Below are 10,237 nucleotides of genomic sequence, written 5' to 3' on the forward strand. Positions count from 1 at the left end.
ATAAACTCCCCAAATGCTCAAATTAAAATTTAACAGTTTCAAGTTTGCTATTGTCTAAGTGCTGGTCTCTTTTACAGCCGCACACAAGCACAAACAAAAAAGAGACATGGCGCAGCAGAACTTTCACAAGAGCTTGCAAGTCATGAAACTTGTAAATGTTAGCATTTTCTCTAGACCAGTGAAGTGTCAGGTAGCCTTAGAAAACCCTTTAAGCAAACTCTGAAACCCTCAAATACTCCCATCTACGCTGAAAAACAATGGTTTTAACAGCACAATGCTTGAAGGCCAACACTATTCTCACACGGTTCAGCTTCAAGTGAGCATTTGTAGGATGCCTCCATCTTTGCAAGAAAACATAATGCATGCACATGATGTATATGTGATAGTTTTCCAGGAAGTGAACATTACGATCATTTAGTGAAACACCAATTAAAGCTACACATACTCACCAACTCTTCTCCCACCCCCAAAAAACCCCCTCAGTTATCAGTAGAACAAACACTGACAAGATTTGTTAAAATCCGCAACAAAAGACAGACAGCCTTATCTACACAAATGGATTTAGTGTATTTAGGGGTTCTTCGCCTTCACCTCCCTCCCCGCTTGCCTGGCCCTCAACTCCCAGAGCCCCATGTCTGTTGTGTAGGGGCAGCTGGGAAGGGGAGGGAGGCCGGGAAGGGATTCGCCTGCCTCCCCCGGCAGGGACTTGTCTCCATTCCCCCCCATCTCTTGGATCCCCTCCTTCTGCTTGCTGGCAAGAAGGTAGGGGATCCTCCTTTCCAGGCAAACTGCTGTGATTTCCAGACAAACTGCTTTGTGCAATTCATATCCTATCCAGCTCGGATAAGAGCAAATAACTGCTGGCCACGCTACTGGATGCGGCAGACAGTATACACACAACTCTGCTGAAAAATGTACATCACAAATTCGAACCCAGCTGTTTGTCCCCAACTGTAACTTGCTAACTCATGTGTTCAGCCAATATATCCTCTTCCGCACTCAAGCTGATTAAATTCCTAAATAATCTTATTGCTAAAGTTCTGTATGAAGTGTTAAAGTGTGTGTCAAGGCCTGGCACTGAAATGATCTTCAATGATATTGAGCTTAAATAAGCCACATAAAGGCTAGTCAACCCCTTTTACATGTATTTGAAGGTATTTAAGGTCTAGTTTTCCTGCAGAAATATGCATATTCAAGACAAAATCTTTATTCCTTAAGGTTCTCTACCACTGCTATGTGTCTTTTTCTAGATTTCTATTAAAAATGCCAGTTGTTACAGACATTTGCATGAAAATTTTAATAAAACTAACAAAACCTGTTCCAGAAATATTTGTTAGAGTGCTGAGAATTTCGTGTGATTTATCTGAGGTAGTAGATGACCTCAGTACATGTCTATATGTGAAAATAAAACCCTTCATGTGTTCTATTCTGCAGCTTCTGGATGTTCAGTAGTGTTTGATCCTACAAATCCCTTGCATACACACCTGACTGAAAGGTCACTTGCTCCTCCAAGTGTCTGGTGGGACTCAGTCCTTGTATTGGCTTTGTGTGGCAAGGTTTTGGGGGCAGGGGGGCTACAGGGGTGGCTTCTGTGAGAAGCTGCTGGAAGCTTCCCCCACGTCTGATAGAGGTAATGCCAGCCGGCTCCAAGACGGATCTGCTGCTGGCCAGGGCCGAGCCCATCGGCGACGGTGGTAGCACCTCTGGGATAACATGTTTAAGAAGGGGGGGAAAAACCCAAACAACGGGACACAAACTGCAGCCGGAGTGAGGATACGTGAGAGGAGTGACTCTGCAGCCCCCAAGGCCAGTGCAGGAGGCGCTCCAGGTTTGGAGCAGAGATTCCCCTGTAGCCCTGGTACAGCCCATGGGGAGGCAGCTGTGCCCTGCACCCATGGAGGCCCACGGTGCAGCACATACCCACCTGCAGCCAGGAAGGAGCCCACGCCGGAGCAGGGGGATGTGCCCCAAGGAGGCTGGGACCCCGGGGGAAGCCCACGATGGAGCAGGCTCCTGGCAGGAGCCATGGAGAGAGAGGAGCCCAGGCTGGAGCAGGTTTGCTGGCAGAGCTGGGGACCCCATGAATTGTACTCTCAGTAACATCTGTCCATCTACACTTAGCAACAGAAGTATAACACTGTTACTTTGCTACTACTCCAGTATGTTATTTAACTCTATATTTTTCTGACGTATTTTAAATGCAGTTAAACATACAGGTTCTATGATTATACACATACATACACCCAATGTACTTAATGTGTGTATATACATATATACATGCACACACACATTATATATACACATACACATTACATATATATGTATGGGTTTGGTTGTTTAAAACTTTAATCACAGAAAAGAATGTTTCATTCTTGGAAAATCTTAAGAGTATTTCAAAGGAGACAATGATCCCGAAAGGAAAAGGAAACAATTCCTAAAACTAAATCCTGGAGAGGACAAAAAGTGTCCAAAATAAGAATAAAAAATGGCATTCCTAAAGCAAGAATATCGCATTGACCCTTGCATGCCTAGCTGAAGTAGGTACAGCTGGTTCTTTTCTCTGAAGATTTCACAGCTATTTACAAGTACAGGTTTAGGCAATTGGAGCTATATTTGTATACACTGGCTCTGACAGGAAGACACCCACACCCAGGTTTAAAGTGTCCTCAACATATCCTATAAGAATATAGGCAGAGGACAGATCAGAGTGTGAAGGCATATATCCTTTGCTGCCTCAAAGTGATAATTTCTCTGATTTGAGAAAAACAGGTGTAACTGGGGGGTGTGGGGGGGCAGGATTCAGATTAAAAAAGGATTAAGAATTTGCTTTAAGAGGATTTAGGGAAATGTCTGCAAACATCAACAGAAAAGAAAAAAATAACAATGCTTGAAAGTCTGTCATAGCGAGGATGAAAAAGAGAATGCAACAATAAAAACTATAGCAATAAAAAAAAAGGAAAACAAACAACAATCACAGTTAGAAGTGATAAAATGTAGAAAACTCACACGGGAAGCTGGAAACTAGGAAACAGACTTCTGTCAGGACAGAGGCCAACAGTAATGTCAAGGGACATTACCAGATGAAGACAAACTGTTGATGCAGAGTAAGTGCAAAGTCCAGTAAATACATGTGCATTTGAAAAGGTAGTGGCTGAACAACCATATTTGCAACAAAAATTATTACATAAATTGTATAAGGAATAAATATTTTCAAATCAACATCATTAGCTAGCTAATGCTAATTTCAACAAGTCTTGGAATACTGAGGAAATTTCAAAACGTTAAGAAAAGTGCTGGTATTATGCCAGTATTTAAAGAGAGAATGTTGACCCAGGTAACTCTCAGCCAGCTAGCCTGATATCTATCCCTGATAAATCAGGTAAAGTAACAGAAAGTTGATACAGGATTTGAGCAATCAAGAATTAACAGATGAGAACATAATTAACGCCTGTCAAGATGGTGTTACATAAAACAGGTCATGCCACACAAACCTGATTTCATTCTTTGAGGTGATTACAAATTTGGTTGTTCAGGCAACTGCATAGATGCTGTGTCCTTGGTTCCATCTGTCCAGAGCCCCACTGTCATGAAGATTTGGAGCTATTAGGCAGAGTCCAGCGCAGTGTATGCTGAATGTCAGGAATTACTAGTCACTGGAGCAGGCAGCATAATTTCAGCAGTGCGTTTATTCACTGCAACTTTTTTACCCAGCCTCTGCATGCACTGCAGTGAACTACAGAAATATCTGACCAAGTATTAAGAATGAAAATTAATTTATCTGGAAGCACAATAAATTGGTCTGAGTGGACCTTGAAACTTATGTGACTCCTGCTGCTCATACTCAGGTTAGCTCCACACTGGTAGGGACACAGAACCTCTTGGCTACTGCCTCTTCTTTGCTGGCATCATGTTAGCCTGCCCGTCTGTCAGAGATGCACTGAACCTCACCAGAGCGATACACACATTCACATCTCTTCAGTAATTTACACAAACTATTAAGCTGGTAGAAAAACCTTTCCTTGATTGTCCTTCTGGATGTGACCATAGAGTTCATTCCCTACTGACCCCTCTGAACGCTTGATGGGAGTGAGATCCCACTACCTGCTGGGAGCAGCAAGATACAAGGCTGTGGCAGGACCAAGTCCAGCGTGGCAATCTGTGAGTACCCGAGGCTTCTTTCATAGTTTCCTAAAATCCACAGTTAAAAGTCTGATGCTTATGGATTCGTTTCTTTGGTTGCCCCCCTGCTGACCTGCACGCCATTCAGTGATAGAAATTTTTAATGTGCTTTTACAGCCATCGGCTTTGTAACCCTGTTCTGGAACAGCCAGTTACACTGTGAATTATTAATCTTTAACCTTTCTGTTAGCTAAACCAACCCATTCACTGACATCAGTTATTTTACACTTTCATTAAAGTAGAAGACAGTATGCTGATGTTCTACAAGAAGTGTTTTCAGTGATCTCTGTAAACAGAGTTCAGTAATCATAAAATTCTCGTGTTCATTACCCAGGAATCTCTGTAATGGGCTAGAGAAATTCAGTGCGTACCAGCAGCTTCTATGTAAAACTTATTTAATGGGATTCTCTGTCACTGACCAATGTGTAAGATAAGACTAGGAACAATGAGGGGAAGTTACCACACATTATTCCTCCACACTCTTCCCCTGTTAGTAGTACAGCACAATGAAAACTTTGTGATCTTATGAGCAGGTTAACTTACTTACAGAGCAGCGTAACTCTTGTTTCCACTGCATATAGTACTGTGGGTATTAAAATAAAAACATGTCCATGATTGCAAACAACAGAGAATTGGAAGCTATGCTGACGAAAAACAAAGCCAACCAGATTTCTAAAAAGATTAGTATTCTGGTAGAGGAATTATTTCCAATGCCATTGACACCATGCACGTACAATGGACTTTTTAAGAGCAGAATTTAAGCTAATTCCACAGGCTCAGTATGAACATCAGGGAATGTTTCTGTTTCTCCTTTTAGGCTCCGGGCATGCAGGCCTGTCGGATGCTGCTCTTACCCAACACGCATTCCTCTCTCAAGCAATTTCACATGCCCACCTGAAAAAAGAAGTGTCCACCACAGCTTGACAGACTGTGAAGCCTGCCAAAGTGAATGCCTCCCACTAAGGAAGCCACTCGAACATTCCACCTAAAAGGAAGGAAAAGGGAAGACTGGTTTTCCTCGTGAACCCTTCTAGATACTCCTGGTAGAAGCAAGGCAAACTAAATTAAATATTTTGGTATCTAGGGACAGAAAAGGTGCTAGAAATAACACTGTTGTTTGTACTGGTTTCGGGTTGTTTTTTGGGTTTTTTTTTTTTCCTTCTTATTAGAGACATTTAACTCCTGTAGCAATTTTTTAAAAAAATCCTTTTAGTTTAGAAATTTAAAGGAATATTATTATTACTGTTTTAGAAATAGCTGTCCTATAATAACTATTATAATAACTAATAATAACTATCATACTAACAACTATCATGCATACCTGAGGGTTTTTAAAATACCTCTTTTTAATCAAGATTTTTTTTCTTCCTTATATATGCTTGGGGAAAACTGTTTAAAGCGATTCTTCCAGTACAGTGTCCAATCCTGAAAAAGCTACTTTTTAAAGCCACTGCGAAGCAAGACCAGCCACTGCAGCCATGTAGCATTCCCCTTGGGCTAGTATTACCCAGCTGGTTTCAGTCAGGCGAGGCCAGCACGAGCGCGGCTCTGCTGACTGATCTCTAACCCCAGCACAGCCCCGCTGCTTCCCGCAGACACTCCTGTGTTCCGCCCAGCGCTGCGGGGAGGGCACTGGAGAGCCCGCACGGACAGGCACAGGCTGAGACACTGCACCTGCCTGCCAGCCCACAGACTCCTGCGCTTGCTAGCTTGGCTGAGTCCTGGAAGGCTGATTTTCTTAAGGTGTGTTCTTATTTTCCACATTCTGTTTTGCACTCTCTGCTCTCGCAGCTTTTAAACAAAACAAATTTTTAAATACCATTTGGAAAGAACTATCAGTAGCGTTGAGTGACAACTGCAATACACCCGGAACTGCTCGCCTATGCTAAGCCTCCGCTGTAGTTTTAAACTCTGGCAGCGGTTACATTCTTCTTTTTTAAGATAGATACGAAATGTGTGTTTTCTGAAGTTGTCCAAATAACCTTGTGGTCCGATTTGAAATACTCGTAATACTGTATCAAGTTTCATCACAATCCTAGAGTATTCCATTTCACGACACAGTACATCATAAAAAACACTGTTGCACGATATGCTGTGCATTTATTAACAAAGAAAACAGACCCAAGAGATACATTTTTGGACCCCTTGCTGGGGAAAGCCTGCCTTTATACAGTGCTATCACAAGATACGAGTCTCTTGCTGCATCTCTCAGTCTTATCCAGTGGAGAGTTTAAATACAAGTACTGGGTAATAACAGGGGTCAGAACATTCATTTTAAAAATTCAACTTTTGAGTAAACACCCAACACTCTGTACTAATGAAATAACAAGCTAATAATTTTGAAACTTCCTGCGCTTAATAAAGCCATGATGGACAAGTGATACTGACTTGACATTTGAATATTTTATGAGAGATCCAGGACGAGCATTAGAATAGGTACGTGCTCATTATTTGTCTTCTCAGAACTGAATTTTCAATTCAACTTTTTAGGCTTTCCCCTTTTCTGCTTTTGTTTTAGGCTGTTTTAACAGACAGGCGTACTAAAAAGTTATTACTTATCACATAGAAAAAATAATTCTCAATTAAAAGCAGCTATCTGCACCAGAAATTTGAGATCGTGCATTAAACATATGGCCAACATAAGTATTTAAATTGAATCATCTCTTTTAATATATACATTTTACAATCTGTAGACCCAGGGCTACTCGGTTATCCAGTAAGTAAATTCAAGGAAAACTATTATTTGTTCCCAAGGCAATTCAGAAAATGAGGAAAGGGCAGATTAAACAAAGACAAATAAAGTCACTGCTGAACAAGAAAAGTGAGACAATATAATGAACGGAATTCAAGCTATGCATTTTCCAGTCCTTTTCACTTGTGGTTACCTTATGGCAAAGGACTTTGTTCAGGCCAAAGATTATGTATTTCTTATAAAAGAGACCATACAAAGACACAGCATGGATCTGGAAAAACAACAGTAAGTTTTATAGCACCCAGTATTTCAGCTCAAGTCAATCAAACCAAGGTGCAAAATGCAGCTCTCAGCTGGAATACAGGAAGGCTCAGAATGGACAGGAGCGGTTCCTCTGCTTTAATAGCCACATCGCATCTGGCACACGTTGCACGTAACACCACTCACCACACACAGAAGTCCTCAAGATACCACGAGGCTCGAGCTGGTTGTCACTCTGCCACCTACATTTTTATCATTTAAAAGAGCTGCGAGTCGAGCAACATCAGAAATGCTGAAACCAAGCGATCGGCTTTTCGCAACCATGCCAGTTAACATCCTTGAAGCCCTGACTCCAAATCACACAACCCAGGCTTCAGCTACGTGTCACGACATACGACAGCAGCATTTCCTTGAATCGCTGGGGCCAGACCCGTTTATTTGAGTTGCAGCCACAGCACAGATGAAGAGCTGTATGGAGAACTTGAGGACAATGTAAAAGTTTGAAGGGCTAGGACATACTGTTCTGTTCATGGGGGGGTTGAAGAGGTGATAGCAGGAAAGCGATAGCATCTGCCTTAGAAAAAAAGGAAAAAATATTTAAAGTACTAGAGAAAAAAATCGCACACGTGGTAAATAAGGATGACAGGAAGACGGCAGATGTGGTAAGGCCAGAGCACTGCTCACCCTCCTTGAAGTATTTGACAGAAAAGGAGCTGGAGAACTGTGTTAGCAATATTATGAAGGGAAGTAATAATAGATACCAACATTTCCAATGCTTGCTTTAAGTGAAGGTAACCTGGTATCGACAAACTTCCTGTTGGGAGCTGCAGGTCCTCAGCTGCTCTGCTGAAAGAAGTAATAAACTGGTATCCGCAGTCATTATCAATTTTATTCTTGCTTGGAAGACAGATTATACCTCAGACACTGAAGGCCACATCCTCCTTAAAATTGATTAGTAAAGGCCCAGAGTAAAAAGAAATGCAACAAATATAGCATGGATATGTATTTCACTGGAAATAGCACTGAAAAAAGGAAATATTCTGTTTAATTGATAACTTAATTGATAACTACATTTATCAGCACAAGTTAATATACTTTTTAAAACCTTGTGAAAAAGGCATTTAGAAATAAGCTTATCTTGCTAATACTGTTAAATAAAGCACATCTCTCTCTCTCTCTTTACTTGCAGTAAATGGGACTAGCCAATAACAAGTATCATGGCTAATACCAGAATATAGCCTTTAAAACTTCAATAAAATGCCTCAGATAAAAGTGTCAATATTGACTACTATGCACAGCTGCTGCTAGCAGCTTTCAATTTTTACTTTTTTGAATTGTGTGCTACCTGAAGGATTCACAAGCCAAAGCACATACATTTATTCATTTTAATTGGCTTTTCCTACACAAACTGGATTAATGCCTGACAAAGTTGTTTATATTTTCAGTTTTATTTACTATATATAGTCCATTCACAGAAACAGGCATAGTATGAGGCAAAAATGATTTTACATCCTTCCTAGTTGATTACATTTCCTGTAAGCTTTCTGTAGCGTCACTAACAGTATTTTTGCAATTTTCTAGACGATTTATACAGTACACCACACGAGACACTCATGACATCAGGAGGATTGCATGATGCACCACAGATTCACAACCCTGCCATGACAGTACTGGAAAATAACGAGCTCCTAACTGATTACTTACCATTTGAGTCTAGATGTGGGCAGTACAGGCTTGAATTTTTACCTATTCAAGTGGAAAGACTTTTCTGCACCTTGAAGACACTTTAATTACCACAAGACTCACTGTGACATGCAGAAACTCCTACAATAGTTAACTAGCATTTCTAATTCTTACTGCTTAAGTTTCTTGCCATTTCTTTTCCTACAATGTCAGACACTGTACACACACCACTATACTGGTAATCATGTTTGGTAGATACCGATTTATTTTCCATGTAAAATCTCCATAAACAATCATTTAAATCCTCTTTTTTATAGCAAGGCATTCAAATATCACATTCTGGCATGAGCAAAGCTATGAATGTGGCTAGGCTAGGTTTGATGTGGATTTTGAATCTTAACTTCAAGATTGCAAAATTATCATTCATGGATCTATGTGTGAGCCATAGCTGAGAAGACTAAGTAGTAGAAGTCTCATTATACTCAGAAACAATTGGAATTTTTATTTTTGATTGCTCAGCAACTAGTTTAGGAGTCGCGTCTGCATATCTGTTGAAGATGTCCACAACAGCAGTAGTCAACATTAGAAATACACCATCTTGAAATGAAGTAACAAACCTTGGCAGGTATTTGGATCTTGTATAAAACACCACCCCTATTAAAATAAATGACAAACTGCACATATATGTTGCATTTCCAGTGACTGCATTTTCTTTTTCCTGCAAAGTAGCTGAAGAGATATTAGTAAATAACACCCTGAACTAAAATTAACAATAACTGACTTTGCGTAACATTCTCTGTATCCAGTCAAAAAATAAGTAACTAATGGATCTGGGCGAGATTTAAATGGATTACTTTACTTATGGTAAAATAATCTTTCTTGGAAAGAACAGACATCTGGAATTTGTGTGTTATAAACAGCTCCTGTTCTTCGTTTGGTCTAATTTACACTATGTAAACAGATATATTATAAAACCTCACTATTCCGCAAACATGTGAAGTATCTTTCCAGCAAGAAAAGTCATTCTAACTTCTCAGAAAATTTGCTTGCGTAACAGAATCCATTTCCAAATATGGAGGAAAACCCCAGTATATGCTTTCAGATCTTTGGGGAGTACTTGCCAGTAACATACAAAATAAAATAATTATTAATGTCACTGCTTAACAGATAAGGCATAAGGAACCCAAACTACTGGCCTATACCAAAATTGCTACCCAAAAAGAATGAAGTATGTATGTTTTGCTACCCACGTTCAGATAAATCCAGGATTTTGATTTTTTCATAACATTTTGAGATGTACCTGTAGTTTTCTTGTTATCTCTACGCTCTGAAGCAGGTTTTTGTTGTTGTTGCGAAACCAAGATTAATCAAGGATTAACGCAGAAATATATGTTACTCTAAACTATTCTTACATGTACATGG

At 40.2% G+C, this 10,237-nt stretch overlaps 1 protein-coding gene across 1 annotated transcript in view; it reads right to left on the minus strand.

Moving 5' to 3' along the window:
- LOC104032779 (polypyrimidine tract-binding protein 1-like) overlaps positions 1 to 10,237 on the minus strand; it is a 213,163-nt gene that overhangs the window by 64,113 nt on the left and 138,813 nt on the right. The window lies entirely within an intron of this gene.

The sequence above is a fragment of the Pelecanus crispus genome, chromosome 28, assembly GCF_030463565.1.
Source record: "Pelecanus crispus isolate bPelCri1 chromosome 28, bPelCri1.pri, whole genome shotgun sequence".
Classification (NCBI taxonomy): Eukaryota; Metazoa; Chordata; class Aves; order Pelecaniformes; family Pelecanidae; genus Pelecanus; species Pelecanus crispus.